At 35.0% G+C, this 15,238-nt stretch overlaps 1 long non-coding RNA gene across 3 annotated transcripts; it reads left to right on the top strand.

The window, feature by feature from the left end:
* Positions 1–196: 196 nt before the first annotated feature.
* LOC148129934 (uncharacterized) lies at positions 197–14,275 on the top strand. Of its 3 annotated transcripts, none has more exons than XR_015750498.1 (5): positions 199–5,956; positions 6,268–6,547; positions 8,335–9,827; positions 10,381–10,683; positions 12,548–14,275. It is a non-coding gene; the product is annotated as an uncharacterized LOC148129934 (long non-coding RNA). The 3 variants fall into 3 exon arrangements; XR_015750497.1 differs by having other exon boundaries at positions 211–2,702; positions 3,005–5,956; positions 8,335–10,683; XR_015750496.1 differs by having other exon boundaries at positions 197–5,956; positions 8,335–10,683.
* The last annotated feature ends 963 nt before the right edge of the window (positions 14,276–15,238 follow it).

The following is a 15,238-nucleotide window of genomic DNA, read 5'->3' as shown; positions in this document are numbered from 1 at the left end:
TATAAAGCCAAGTTGCCCAATGGGGTATCTTAGCGGTTAACACTAACAATCCCTTTTTCCAGTATTCTGTGCAAAGCAAAGTTATGCCTCCCAATTGCACAAGGAGTTCTGTGTCTGGACTAGACGTTTGCACAAGACACACGAGGACCAACTGACCCCGGATAGGTCACTTAGAAAGGATACTGGAGATATCTATTGGACTGACCAGCCAAGGATAATTGGCACCCTTCTTTGGATTTAACAATGCAATAAATGTGCAGAATCGTTGATCAACGATTCTACACATTTATTGCATTGTGAAATCTTTATGCTTTTGTATTTCTCAAAAGTATCCTCATGCTGGGTCATATTAATCTCTGAATTATCCAGGGAATTGTTTTGCTCACAAATGAAAACAAATTGGCTTGACTGGAATAATTGACTTTCATGGTGGATGTTTGTTTGTATGAATATAAAACTGAGAACAAGGGGAAAGTATTAGCTCATTGTGCAGATTTCATTCTAAAAATCCAAACAAATCAGGAAGCACCTTAAAAATTATTGGTCTTCTTTGTACTTCCTGGATCATAACAATAAGTTTCTCTAATTGAAAAAAATAAGTGCAGGAGTATGAAAATGAGATGTAGAAAAATCTTTGTCTAGGAAAAACACCTTCCTGTTGGAGAAAGATTTACTTCTAGGCCATCTGTTAGCATACCACCTCTAAGCTGGTATCTGGATGAATTTTGTTTTAAGAACATGCAACTTTCCTTTTTGGTCCGGCACTGTATATTGCTGCTGCAGATATTTTCTCGATTAATCTTGAATAACCTACTTTGGTAACACCAGTAACTTACAGATTCAATAATCTATTATCCATTTAGTAACCTATAAGAGTAGAATAAGTCTTTCTTACAAAGCAACCAAAAATTTTGAACGTGCATTGTGCATAGATAGATATTCATGCATGATAAGGTACCATGGAGGACCTTCATTCCTTTGCAACTTCAGTAACCTACAGATCCAATAACTAATTATGCCCAGTTATAAAAGGGGTTTTATCATTTATCCCGAAGTTTATTTTAGGGAGTGTTTTGCCCATATTTATTTACGTCTAATTCTTTATATGAGATTCTTTATATGAGATTCACTTTTTTCCCCATTGATTAACCATGAGTAACTTACTTTAGTAACCTCAGTAGCTTACAGATCCGGCAAACTATTATCCCCTCAGTGCCCTACAGAAGAAAAATAACTATTTCTGTTTTTCTTTTCTTTTCTTTTATTCTTTCTTTTTTTAGAACGCAAAAGGAGCAGGGGTGAGTGTCACTACTTAACATATAACTAAATAAAAACCAAATATTAGCAGTGCTCTATGCAAAGGCAGGGATTTGGACCTCCCAATATTTTCTGCTGCAGCTGAATGAAAGGGGTGATCTGTAAGGAATCCAAGTACCATGATGGACCTTGGTTCCTTCGTAACCTCAGTAACCTACAGATCCAGTAACCAATTATGCCCAATTATAAAAGGGTCTAATTCTTTATAAGAGTTTCTTTAAAATGTTGGGTGAATGCAGAAAGTCCTCTCACTCACAAATATTACTGAACCCTTTTCACCTCTACTTATTTTTTCATGAAACATTATCCCTTTCTAGAAGATGAACCTTTGCTATGGTACCCCCAAGAGGGAGGTTAATTTCTTTGAATGATTGAGCTGGGAATTCTGCTAATAACTAATTGTATCCTTATCCCAAAGGATGTGTTTTTACCATGTAATTTAAACTTATAAGCGCAATAACCCATTTCTTGAAACAACACACTTGTTATTAGCTGCCACAAGAGATTATTTGATGTGTTTTATGGACTTGCAAAAATCCATGACAGACTACTAGTTTACTGGATAACACAACCATCAATCATAGTGAAAATCAGTAAATAAAAGATATTTAATAAGGAACATAGGTTAAAAAAACCTCCTGTTTATGTTTAGTTTTTTACTTAGGATAGTTTCCTCAGTAGTCTCTAATACTTGCATGTAAATTGGATTAACAATCATGCAAAGACGGAAGGGATAATTATTAGATTATTTAACAGATTATTATTCCTTACATTGCTATAACCTATAGCTATCTACTATACTTGAAATCTAATTATCAGGAGAAAGTTGATCAATGCAGCATCCTTAGCTTTCCCAGGCTGCCTTAAAAATTATCAATTTTTTGAACCTGATATGGATTTATCAGATCATACCTCCTTAGATTAAATGGAGAATAAATATGCAATAACTTATTTTTTGTTTTCATGATTTGGAGAACAGCTCAGTTTTTTTTTCTTTTCCAATTTTTCTTTCTGTGTTCACTTTTTTCCCTTGGTTCACTAACTTTGAATTATCTAACCTCAATCATGTACAGATCCAATAATGTATTACCCATTCAGTAACCTATAAGAAGAAATATAACCACTTCTTTTTATTTTTATTATTTTAGTTGCTTGGCGGAGATATGGTGAGTGTCTCTAGTTACCAATTAATTAAATAAAACCAAATACGAACAGTACTTTATATGAAAAGTATCAGTTTGGCTAACAACTGTGTCAGGATTATATCCATTGCACATGTCAAGCTTGCTTCCTGGAATAAGGCATTATACTACAGTGAACCGTAAATAATCAAGGGTCTTGAGTTCACTGGAATAAAAATACTATGAAGAAATCCTAGATGACAAGTAAGCAAGTTCATCATATACAAATGCTACCTCTACTTCCAGAAATGACCTGCTTAAACATTTTATAGAGACATGGGCTATTGGTCTCCCCATCTTCTCTTTCATCCTTAGTTTACAGTACATCATTGAATTAACACAACAGCATGAGCATGTTTTACATACTTAAGATTACTTTTAAACAGTTCTCTATACCTTTGATAAGTATATACAGGGCAGTTATAGCCTTTTATATATCAAGAAGAGGAAAAAAGTATGAAGATAAAAGTGGGTTTTTTTTTCATTTGTTCACATATTTATTTTAGGGAGTATCTTGACCATTTTCATTTATATCTGCTGTGTAAACAATGCACCAAGCCTTGAATAGAAATGTTCAAATCATGTGTCATGAAGATTTAAATAAGAACAAAAGAGATCAGGTCAAACAGCTTTGTTTAAGATATCTGCAAAGCCATTTTAAGTTATTGGGGATGATAAAAAATGTTTTTAAAAAAGCATTGCATGAAAGAATAACTGTACTCTTTTATTGTTCAATTTAGGGCAAGGGACTACTCTACGTGAGTATTACAAATCTGTGTTAATAATTCCCATGGAGGAACATGTAATAAAATGAATCACAAAACAACTAAAGAGGTTGCATATTCACAGATAGATAAGCATCAAAAAATAACATCAACATTAAAGCTAAGTTAGGTTTGGAGGTTGTGTCCATAGGGGTGCGACTTCTTTCGATGAGATTCTTAAAAATGTTGGGTGAACACTCTTACTCACAACTATTATTAAACCTTTTGCATGTCTAACTATCCTTTCTATATATATCTATATAGAAGGTGAACCCTTCTGATTAGGGCTTCAGACCTCAGTTTTATCCTTAGGTTTCCCCAGTTGCTTAAAGAATTTATCAGCTTTTTATTCCTGGTATGGATGTACCCGATCGTACATCCTTAGATTAAACGGAGAATACACATGCAATTCATGTTTTTTGTTTATTTTTATAGCCGCCCTTTTTCTTTCTTTCTGTGTTCATTCCCCACCCCCATTGATGAACCTTGAGTGATTTATTTCAGTATCCTCAGTAATCTAAAGAGCCAGTAATCCATTACCTACTCAGGAACAAATGAGAGCAAAAATAACTTTTTCTTTTTGTTATTTTAGGTCACATTGACACACCAAATCAGTGTGTCTAGTTAATGATTAAGTAAATACCCAGTATGAATGGCCCCCTATATGAAGACATTGATTTGGCTCATATTCGCATGAGGGTTGTGTTCACTGCACATGCTTAACCTGCTTCCTGAATTAAGCATTTTTTTTGGGGGGTGGGGGAATTCATATACTACATTGAAACCATAAATAGATCAAGTGCTTTGAATTCCCCTGAAATATCAAACCATAAAGATATCCTAGGTGACAAGTAAGCAAGTTAATCACATACAAACACAACCTCTATTTCTTGAATTTACCTATTTAAACTTCCTGTAGAAACACAGACTGTTTCTTTGATATGTTTTTGAACAAACATTGTAGTGTGAACATCCTTTGCCTTAAGATTGCTTTAGAAAAGTTATCTATACCCTTGATGAAATGTCGATGTAGGTCAGTTTATGACACTTTATGCAGTGAAATGAGGAAAAAGTGTGAAATTATAATCCTTAAACATGTTTTTTATTGATTGATTTTTGGGGGGGCGGGTGGGAAAAAATGGTAAAAAAAGCCCTAGTAATTTCAACAAGTCTGTAAATTTAGGAAAATTGCTCACCTCTATAGAACGAATTGAGAGATCTGTAGAGCAGTGTTACATTTTTAAGGATGACAAAAAATAAAGAAAATATTTCATGGAGGAATAACTACACAGTTATATTATTTAATTTAGCTGGATAAGTATTCTCAGTGATTATCGTAAAACTTTTTTGTACTTAGAAATTGTGGACATTATTGGTGTATTTTGGGAGTGCAACAAATATGATTGGGTGTTCATTTTAAAAGTATACATATTTTCATGTGTTCAACCATTACACCATAACCTAAAGTAAGTTTTTAAACACCTCAGTTTGCTTTCCCTTATGTATAAAAGATGATCTTCATTTATTTGAAAAAGCTGTCTGTATTGATGATAAAATAAATAAGGACATCAGTTACAACATTACATGCATAAAGAAGAGAAGAATGTGAGAAATAATGTTTTTATTTTCATTAATGCTTATGTTTATTTAATGGGGCCATAAAATTGGGTGATTTTTTACATGTCTTTCAATTTAGGAATATTGCTAACCATGATTTTAAAACATGATTTAAAATATCTACAAAGCTCTGTTAAGTTTTATAGATGAGTAAAAGGTAAAGAAATAATTCCATGAGGAATAACTATACTCTTTTGTTGTTCAATTTATAAGGAGCAATTAAAGAAAGTGAGTACTGCAAACTTCTGCTAATAACTGCCATGGCAGGACAAATAATACAATGAATCACAAAATGACTAAAGAGGTTGCATGTGCAGAGACAGATAATAATCAGAAAATCAAATCAACGTTGAAACTCACTTAGCTTTGCCCGTTGAGTCAACATGGCTGCTAATTCTTTACTTGAGATTCTTAAAAAATGGGCGAAGTTCTCATGTAATTATGGCTGAATCCTCTGCATTTCTAAATATCTTTTGTACTGCATTATATCCTTACAGAAGATGAACCTTTCTGATTAGTCTTAGACCACCCAATACTTTCTCCTACAGTTGAAAGATAGGGTAGATCTGGAAGGAATAAAATAATTATATTATTGCCTTCCTTGAAACAACTTCTCTTCCTGACACACATTCAAATGTATGTAGTTTTGGATGCAAGGAAAGTCTGCAAGTGGATCCAAGCAACAACAACAACAATAAAAATGAAAAACTGTCAAGAAAGTCTTCCCAATGGGGTATCTTAGTGGACACTAGTACCACCCAATTTTTTTTTCAAACATTCTGTAGAAAGCAAAGTTACATCTCCCAATTGCTCAAGCAGTTCAATGTCAGAACAAGAATTCACAAGTCACACAAGTGGGGACTGACTCCAGATAGGTCAGAAACTGTGAAGAAAGGGTTCTGGAGAGGTCAGTTGGATTGGCTGGCCAGGGAAACTTTGCATCCTTTTTTGGGTTTCATAATGTAATAAATGGGCAGAAACATTGAAGGACAAGCAAGCATAAAATAACTATGCTTCTCTATTTCTTGACTTCTTTGAGTCCTTATTCTGGGATTTATTCACTTCTGAATTGTCAAGGTGTTAAGTATGGAGATTAATGGAGACCAGACATCTGACCAGTGACTTCAACTCTTTAATAACAGTAAATAGAACAGAACAGAGCAAGGCTATGGGCAGCAGTAACCCTTTTATAGGGTTAGCTGCATATTACCCAATGAGATGAGCAACAAGTTCAAACTAATAACCAATAAGAATAGTCCAAATAGTGGCCAATCAGGGACTAGTTCTGGCCCAATCCAAAGTTGTTGTATAAGGACCAATCAAGTGTGTAGGTTTTCAAACCCTGATTTGCATTTAAGTTATTAACTTTTATTGATTCACAACACAAGGCAATTAAGAAGAGATGGGCAACAAGGTGAGAATTAGGAAAAGGAATGCTGGAAAGACATTGTATGGAAATTGTTAAACTAACTTTGTAGGGTCCAGTTTAAAAGAGAAGAGAGTATGGATTCCCTATTCCAGGAATCACCCAGATATTGATTTCTACATCCTAATATACTGTACCAATGTTCCAAGGGAGTTATTGATGTTCTTTGTTAACCTTTTTAAACAAAAGAATAATTATATATATATATTTTATTCCAGGTCATTCAGTGTGCTCGATTATCTGTAAGTTTTCCTATCAATTTTGCAATGGTACTGTCCAAAAGGGAGGGTCCTTTCTTTGAATGTCTGAGATGAGATTTCTGATCATAACTAACACTTTTCCCATGTGTTTAAACCAGGGGCCTTCAAAACTTGACAGCTTTAAGACTTCCTGTTAGCTCAGGAATTCTGGGAGTTGAAGTCCACAAGTCTTAAACTTGCCAAGTTTGAAGACCCTTGGTTTAAATGATAAACACGATAACCCATTTCATAGGTTCAAGTAATACACTGCATGTTATTACTTACATGGCAGCCACAAGAGATGATGTAATGTTTCTGAAAGACTCTTGTGGGGAATGTGTGATAGACTACTAATTTGCTGGATGACACAGCCATCAAGTATAGTGTGCAAATTAATAAAATAAAAGAGATTTAAGATGGAGCAAAAATTAAGAAAAACCTCTTGTTTTTATGTCTGTGTTTGTGTGTGTGTGTGTGTGTGTGTGTGTGTGTGTTTTCTTAAGTTTTCGCAGGTACTTACATGTATGGCATTCAGCTTTGTTCGGGTATTTTCCCACGTCATTGTAGTTGTGCTTTTAAAGTTGTTGCAACGTTTCGGCAGAATCTCATCTGCCATCATCAGGCTTCTGTATAGTGTTCATATATATATATATATATATACGTTCTTAAGTTTTTGCAGGTACTTACATGTATGATATTCGGCTTTGTTTGAGTATTTTCCCACGTCGTTATAGTTCTGCTTTTAAAGTTGTAGCAGTGTTTCGGCAGAATCTCATCTGCCATCATCAGGCTTCTGTATTGTGTTCGTCTGTGAGTCAGACGAACACAATATCTATCTATCTATCTATCTATCTATCTATCTATCTATCTATCTATCTATCTATCTATCTATGAACAGACGAACACTATACAGAAGCCTGATGATGGCAGTTGAGATTCTGCCGAAACGTTGCTACAACTTTAAAAGCACAACTATAATGACGTGGGAAAATATCTGAACAAACCATGTGTGTGTGTGTGTGTGTGTTTTCATAGATTTTCTATATATATATATATATATATATATATACACACACACACACACACACACACACTTTGGATAATTTCCTCATAGTTTCCTAATGTTTGCATGCATAATTGGATTAATAATCATGCAAAGGTGGAGGGGAACACTTTTGAAATCTGATTATTTAATAGATATATCTGTTCCTTACATTGCTATGACCTGTAGTCATATACTACCCACTGGAATCTCCTTACCAGGAGACACTTGATCTTTATAGCATCCTTGGGTTTCTCCAGCTGCTTAAAGAATTTATCAATTTTTTGATTCTGGTATGGATTTACTAATTCATACCTTCTCAAGTTAATTAGAGAATAAGCATGGAATAACTTACTTTTTCTTTTCATGATTTTGGTTAGCAGCTTTCCAATTTCCATTTTTTTTTTCTATGATCGCTTTTTGCAGTAACCTATAGATCCAGTGATCTATTCTACCCAGTAACCTATTAGAAGAAATATAACTATTTCTTTCTTCTACTTTAGGTCCTAGAAAACAAAGAGTTAAGTGTGTCTATTTACCAATTAATGGTGTTAATGCCAAATAGGTTTTCTATATTACCCCAGGATTTCGTTTACTGTACATGTCCTTAAATAGGAACAAAAGGGATCTGGTCGAATTGCTTTCGTTTAAGAGATCTGCAAAACAATGTTACATTTTTGGGAATGACTCAAAGTTAAAGAAACAATTGCATGGATGAATAACTGTACTGTTTTATAATTCAATTTAGGCTCAGACCGACAACCCAGTGAGTATTGCTAATCTTCTACTTATTTAGAAAAAATGTGAAGGTTCCAGTATATTTTGGGAGTGTAACAAATATGCCTGAATTTTCATTTTAAAATTAAATACTCATTCCCATGTGTCAAATTTTATTGATTTTTATTTATTTATTAGATTTGTTTGCTGCTCATTTCACCTAGAGGCAGCTCTGAGTGGCTTACAAGGCCACCCAGAGCTGCCTAGAAAGTTTAACTTTCATTACATTAGCCTGTGATATGTTTCTGAACAGACACCAGAGTGTGAATATGTTTTGCCTTACACACATAAGATAATCAGCAAACTATTTTGATTTAAGAGAGCTGCAAATTAGTGTTAAGATTTTGTGGATGACTACAGGCAGCTATTGGTTACTTACAGCTACTGGTTACAATGGCATTGAAAAGGTGACTTACAATCAATACTCGCTCTCATAATCATCAAAACATCACCACAATCATTAGATCCAGATTTGGGTGCTTGCTAATTGGTATGTATTTATGATGGTTGCAGTATCCTGGTGTCATGTGTTTACCATGGGCAACTTTCCTAGCCATCTTCCAACAAGCAAAGTCAACGAGGGAAGCCCAATTAACTTGAACAATCACTTAAAAACAAGAGCAATTTGGTTAACAATGGTGGCACAAAATGTTGTAAAATCAAGTATTATTTAGCAACAGTTCATGTCCCAACTGTGACTGTAATTTGAGAACTGCCTATAAAATGTAGAGAAACAATTGCCTGGAGGAATAACTGCATTCTTTTATTATTAAATTTAGTTTCCACAACTACAGGGGATAAGTATTGCAAATCTTCTTTGTTTGTATAAAATGTGCAGGTTATTAATATATTTTGGGAGAGCAACACGTTTCTATTGAAATTAAATACACATTTTCATGTGTCAAATATGCAGGTGAGTTGTGGTATATCATGCATCAAGAAGAGATGCATATTTATTTTAGGGAGTGTTGGCCAAAAACTTGATGATTGTTATAAGCAAGTAAATTTAGGAAAATTGCTCAACTCTCTAGAGTGATTAAAATGAACTGCAAAGCAGTATTAATTTTTGTGGATGACTAAAAGGTAAATAAATGATTGGATGGATAATTAATAACTGTACTATTTATTATTTACACATACTTGGGCTGAGTATTGCAAATCTTTTCTGTACTTAGAAAGTATCGGTTTTAGTATATTTCAGAGAGATGCTTAATGAATTGAAAACTTTTTGGATTCTTGACTTGGACTTTTTTTTCTTTTGTTCATTTTGGATAGCAGCTCCATTTTTTAAAAACTTCTTATTTTTCTTCCCATGTTTATTTTACTCCTGTTGATGAAGCTTGAATAACCTACTTCAATAATCTCAGTAATATATAGATCCAATAACCTATTATCCACTCATTCACCTATAAGAAAGAAAATAACTATTTCATTTTTCTATTTTAGGTACTATTGGCTAAACTGGTGAGTTTCTCTGGTTAAAAAATAGCTAAATTTGTTATTGAGCCACAGTGGCACAATGGTTAGAGTGCAGTACTGCAGACTACTTCTGCTGACTGCTGGCTGCCTGCAATTTGGCAGCTCAAACCTCACCAGGCTTAAGGTTGACTTAGCCTTCCATCCTTCCGGAATGGGTAAAATGAGGACCCAAATTGTTGGGGGCAATATGCTGACTCTGTAAACTGCTTAGAGAGGGCTGTAAAACACTGTAAATCAGTATATAAGTCTAAGTGCTATTGCTATTGCTAATTAAACACCAAATATGAATATTTATGGTTTATGGAGGACCTTAGTTTGGTTAACAACTATGTTGGGGTTGTATTCACCACAAAGGCTAAACATGCTTCCTGAAAGAAGCCATGCTCTAGATTTACACACTAGAGCAAACCATAAATAGATCAATTGCTTTGGGTTTCCCTGAAATATCAATAAACCTCAATAAACTATAGATCCAATAACCTATTGCACACTGAGTAACCCTGACAAGGAAAATAACTATTTCTTTTTTCCATTTTAGTTTGGTGATGCCAGTATGGTGAGTGTGTCTTGTTAACATTTAACTAACATCGAATGGGAATAGCCCTCTATATGAAGGGCATTGGTTTGGCTAACAACTGTGTCAGGGTTATGTTCACTGCACATGCTAAATATTTACATATTGCAATGAACCATAAATAGATCAAGTGGCTTGAGTTCCTGAAATATCAATAACCACAGTAATCTATATATCCAGTAACCTATCATTCACTCGGCAATATATAAGAAGGCAACTAACCATTTCTTTTTTCCTTTTTAGGCTCTCATGAAGAACAAAGATAATGTGAGTATGTCTAATTAACAATTAACTAAATAAATACCACATGTGAACAATCATCTAGATGAAGGACATTTGTTTGGCCAACAACTATTCAAGGTTGTGTTCACCGCACATGTTAATCTAATTCTTTCATGTTTAGCCTGCAGCATATTTAAACATGCTTTGCCTTCCATATATAAAATTGCTTTGAACAAGTTCTCTGTGCCCTTGATATAAGGTGTACAAAGAACAGTTATGGTTCTTTTATGCATCAAGAAGAAGGGAAAATAGCATGAAAATAAAAATGGGCTTTTTAAAAATTTGTTTGTTTAATTTAGGGACTACATTGGCCATTTTCATTCATACTTGCTATGTAAACAATGTATCAAGCCTTGCTACTAGACAGATTTCCAGAAAAGTTATTCATGTCTTTTGTTAAACCTTTGAAACAAAACAATAATTTTACACATTTTATTCCAGATGCCTGCTGGTTTATTGTCAAATGTAAGTTTTACTATTAATTTATCAAGGATATTGTCTAAAAGGAAGGGTTATTTCTTTGAATGATAGAGTTGAGATTTTTGCTCATAGTCTTGGTGCTGCAGTGGTTAGAGTACAGTACTGCATGCTACTTCTGCTGACTTCTGGCTGCCTGCAATTTGGCAGTTCGAACCTCACCAGGCTTAAGGTTGACTCATCCTTCCATCCTTCCAAGGTCGGTAAAATGAGGAGCCAGATTATTGGGGGCAATTATGCTGACTCCGTAAACTGCTTAGAGGGGACTTCTAAACGCTATTGCTATTGCTAACTGTAACATCAAACTAATAATCTCATTAACCTGTTTCATAGCTTCAATCAATCTATATTGGCCATTTTCATTTATACCTGCTGTGTAAACAATGTATCAAGCCTTGCTAATAGACACATGTTCCAGAAAATGTACCATGAAGTTTGTTAAACTTTTCAAACTAGTAAGTATTACTATTAATTTTGCAAGGATACTGTGGAAAAAGGGAGGACATTTCTTTTATATTGTGTGTTTAAGCTAATAAATGCATTAGCCTATTTTATACATTTAAACAATCTACTGTACCATCCATAACCAAATTTTTTTGCAAACATGTTATATATTTCCCATCCCACCCAGAAAACTACCAAAGATAAACCTAAAAAACCTTTGTATTTTCAACAAATGCAACAATTCAAACTACTTACAAATGTGTGATTGCAGCCAAGACTGTTCACTCTACAAGTTCTGAACCCCTTTCCACGTAAAAATTCTGCAACCTTTCGGCTGTCTGACAGAAAACTTAATATTTCTAATTGGGCACCCTGAAAGAGAAAATTGTTTTCAATTTTGAACAGACAGTTCACATTTCCCCAGCAAATCCTCACTGAGTGTTGACTGTTGATATAAAGAGTTGCTTTTAAATGAAAGTTCTGTGGAAATATATCAACATACCAGTTCCCTTTCAAAGTTTGAATTTTGCTCTTGCTAACCATAGTGGTTGGCATGGTGGCCAAAATTTGAAATAGGTTGTGTTCACTGGATATGCTCTTTCATGTTTACTTTACAGCATGCTTGAACATGCTTTGCCTTACACTCATAAGATTACTTTTATGAAGTTCTCTATACCCTTAATAAAAGCAGAGCAGTTATGGTCTTTTATACATCTGAAGAGGAAAGAACAGTATGGAAATAAATGCAGGTTTTTTTTTTTTCATTTGTTCATATACTTAATTCAGGGACTATATTGGCCATTTTCATTTATATCTGCTGTGTAACCAATGTATCAAGCCATGCTAGTAGACCCATGTTCCAGAAAATGTTTCATGTACTTTGTTAAACTTTTCAAACTAAGAAATAATTTCCCACTTTTTATTCCAGGTTGATCAAGCCACAAGAGATGTAAGTAATGTAAAAGGGGAATTCATTTATGTTGTGTGTTTAAACTAATAAATTCATTAGCCTATTTTATACATTCAAACAATCTACTGTACCATCCATAAACAAACAAACAAAAAACTGGTTTGGCACACATGTTAAATTTTCCCATCCCACCCAGAAAACTACCAAAGATAAACCTAAAAAGCCTTTGTATTTTCAACAAATGCAACAATTCAAACTACTTACAAATGTGTGATTGCAGCCAAGACTGTTCACTCTACAAGTTCTGAACCCCTTTCCACATAAAAATTCTGCAACCTTTCGGCTGTCTGACAGAAAACTTAATATTTCTAATTGGGCACCCTGAAAGAGAAAATTGTTTTCCATTTTAAACAGACAGTTCAAATTTCCCCAGCAAATCCTCATTGTTGACTGTTGATATAAAGAGTCGCTTTTAAATGAAAGTTCTGTGGAAATATATCAACATACCAGTCTCCTTTCAAAGTCTGAATTTTGCTCTTGTTTCCCATAGTGGTTGGCAGGGAGGCCAATGTTTGAAATGGGTTGTGTTCACTGCACATGCTCTTTCATGTTTACTCTACAGCGTGTTTGAAAATGCTTTGCCTTACACTCATAAGATTACTTTTATGAAGTTCTCTATACCCTTAATAAAAGCAGAGCAGTTATGGTCTTTTATACATCCGAAGAGGAAAGAACAGTATGGAAATAAATGCAGGTTTTTTTTTTTCATTTGTTCATATACTTAATTCAGGGACTATATTGGCCATTTTCATTTATATCTGCTGTGTAACCAATGTATCAAGCCATGCTAGTAGACCCATGTTCCAGAAAATGTTTCATGTACTTTGTTAAACTTTTCAAACTAAGCAATAATTTCCCACTTTTTATTCCAGCTTGGTCAAGCCATAAACAATGTAAGTAATGTAAAAGGGGAATTCATTTATGTTGTGCGTTTAAACTAATAAATGCATTAACCTATTTTACACTTTCAAACAATACTGTACCATCCATAAACAAAAAAATGAATTTTGCAAACATGTTTTGCAAACATGTTAAATTTTTCCCATTCCACACAGAAAACTACCAAAGATAAACCAACCTTTGTATTTTCAACACATGATACAATTCAAACTTTAACAATTCCAGCCAGGACTATTGACTTTATAAGACTGAACCTCTTTTCACCTAAAAATCTGCAACTTTTCGGATGTATGGCACCATAGGTGTCTGCAAAAGATGAATTATTAGAGTGGAACTAGTGATTATTTTTACATGGCAATGGCTTTTCCTTAAATGCAAAGTTTCAGGCGAAGGCAGGAACAGGAAAGATGGTAGCAGTATGAAATTTGTTGAACTAACTACATATTTTTCAGAGTATAAGACACACTTTTTCCACACCCAAAAGTGGGTGGAAATGTCTGTGCATCTTATACAGCGAATGTTGCCAAAGCCCTGCCTACCCTCTGGCCCCCCCACCCTTTGGCTTCTGACTCCCAGCAATTTGCCTCCTTGAAGCAAACAGCAAACAGCCTGTTTCAGCTTCAGCACAGCCTGATTAGCACAAGCAGCTGATGGTCTGTTGGATCAGCCTCCCAAAGAGCATCTGTTTCAGGCTTCAGGGATTGCCATAGTCTATTGCCGCCTCCGCGTGTCCCATTTTTGGCCTCCGCATGCCCCATTTTTGGCCTCTGTGCACCCCATTTTCTGCCTGTTCTGATCCCTGCTGCCCAAATTGGGCTGAAAATGGGACGTGCGGCGGAGGCTGAAAATGGGATGTGGAGGCCACAAAATGGATCACACGGAGGCAGCAATAGACTATGGCAATCCCTGAAGCCTGAAACAGCTGATTGTTGGGAGGCCAATCCAGCTAACAATCAGCTGCTTGCACTAATCAGGCTGTGCTGAAACTGAAACAAGCTGTTTGCTGTGAGGGGGCAAATTGTTGGAAGGCAGAGGCAGATTTTTTTTTCTTGTTTTCCTCTCCAAAAGCTAGGTGCATCTTATACTTTGGAGCATCTTATACTCTGAAAAATATGGTAGCTTGTTTCTGGAGGGAACACAGATTTCTCCTAGAGTGAAAGAACAGGAGAAGGTATTGGAAATATAAGAACAGTTCACTGCCATCCTTTCCCTTGTTCCAACCTCATACTCAGATGGCTGAGTGATGGATAGCCACAATTGAGAAAGGGGTCCCTTGATCTGAACAAAATGGAATGTAGGAAGCCAACCAGGAACAGACTTGCCATGGCCGGGGGAGGAACTCCTGGGGAAATAAAGCACAGCCCTTCAACCCCCAAAGGCAAGGCAAGGAAGAACTTTTCAACAACAACAACAACAACAACAACAATAACAATAATCTTTAGAATTCCAATAAGAACTATGGAAATGGTACAAATTACCTACATCCTAATTCTTTCACCTTTTTCTTGCTTTACAACTCAGACTACGACCATTGTGAAATATGCAAGGAAAAAGAATGTAATACATGGGCTTTGATTACTGTTCATTACTAGTAACCTATTTGGTAACCTGTTTACTATTCAGCAGTAACCTATTTCAATAATCTTGAGTAGACAACTTCAGTAACCTCAATAACCTATTAGCCATTCATTATGCTACTAGATGGAAAATGACTGTTATTTTATTCTATTTTAGCTCCTAAGTCGTTAA

The sequence above is a fragment of the Notechis scutatus genome, chromosome 8 (assembly GCF_049901735.1).
Source record: "Notechis scutatus isolate UNSWTSFEM ecotype Mainland chromosome 8, rNotScu1.2, whole genome shotgun sequence".
In the NCBI taxonomy this organism is placed as follows: domain Eukaryota; kingdom Metazoa; phylum Chordata; class Lepidosauria; order Squamata; family Elapidae; genus Notechis; species Notechis scutatus.
This window is presented reverse-complemented; position numbering and strand designations above follow the sequence as displayed.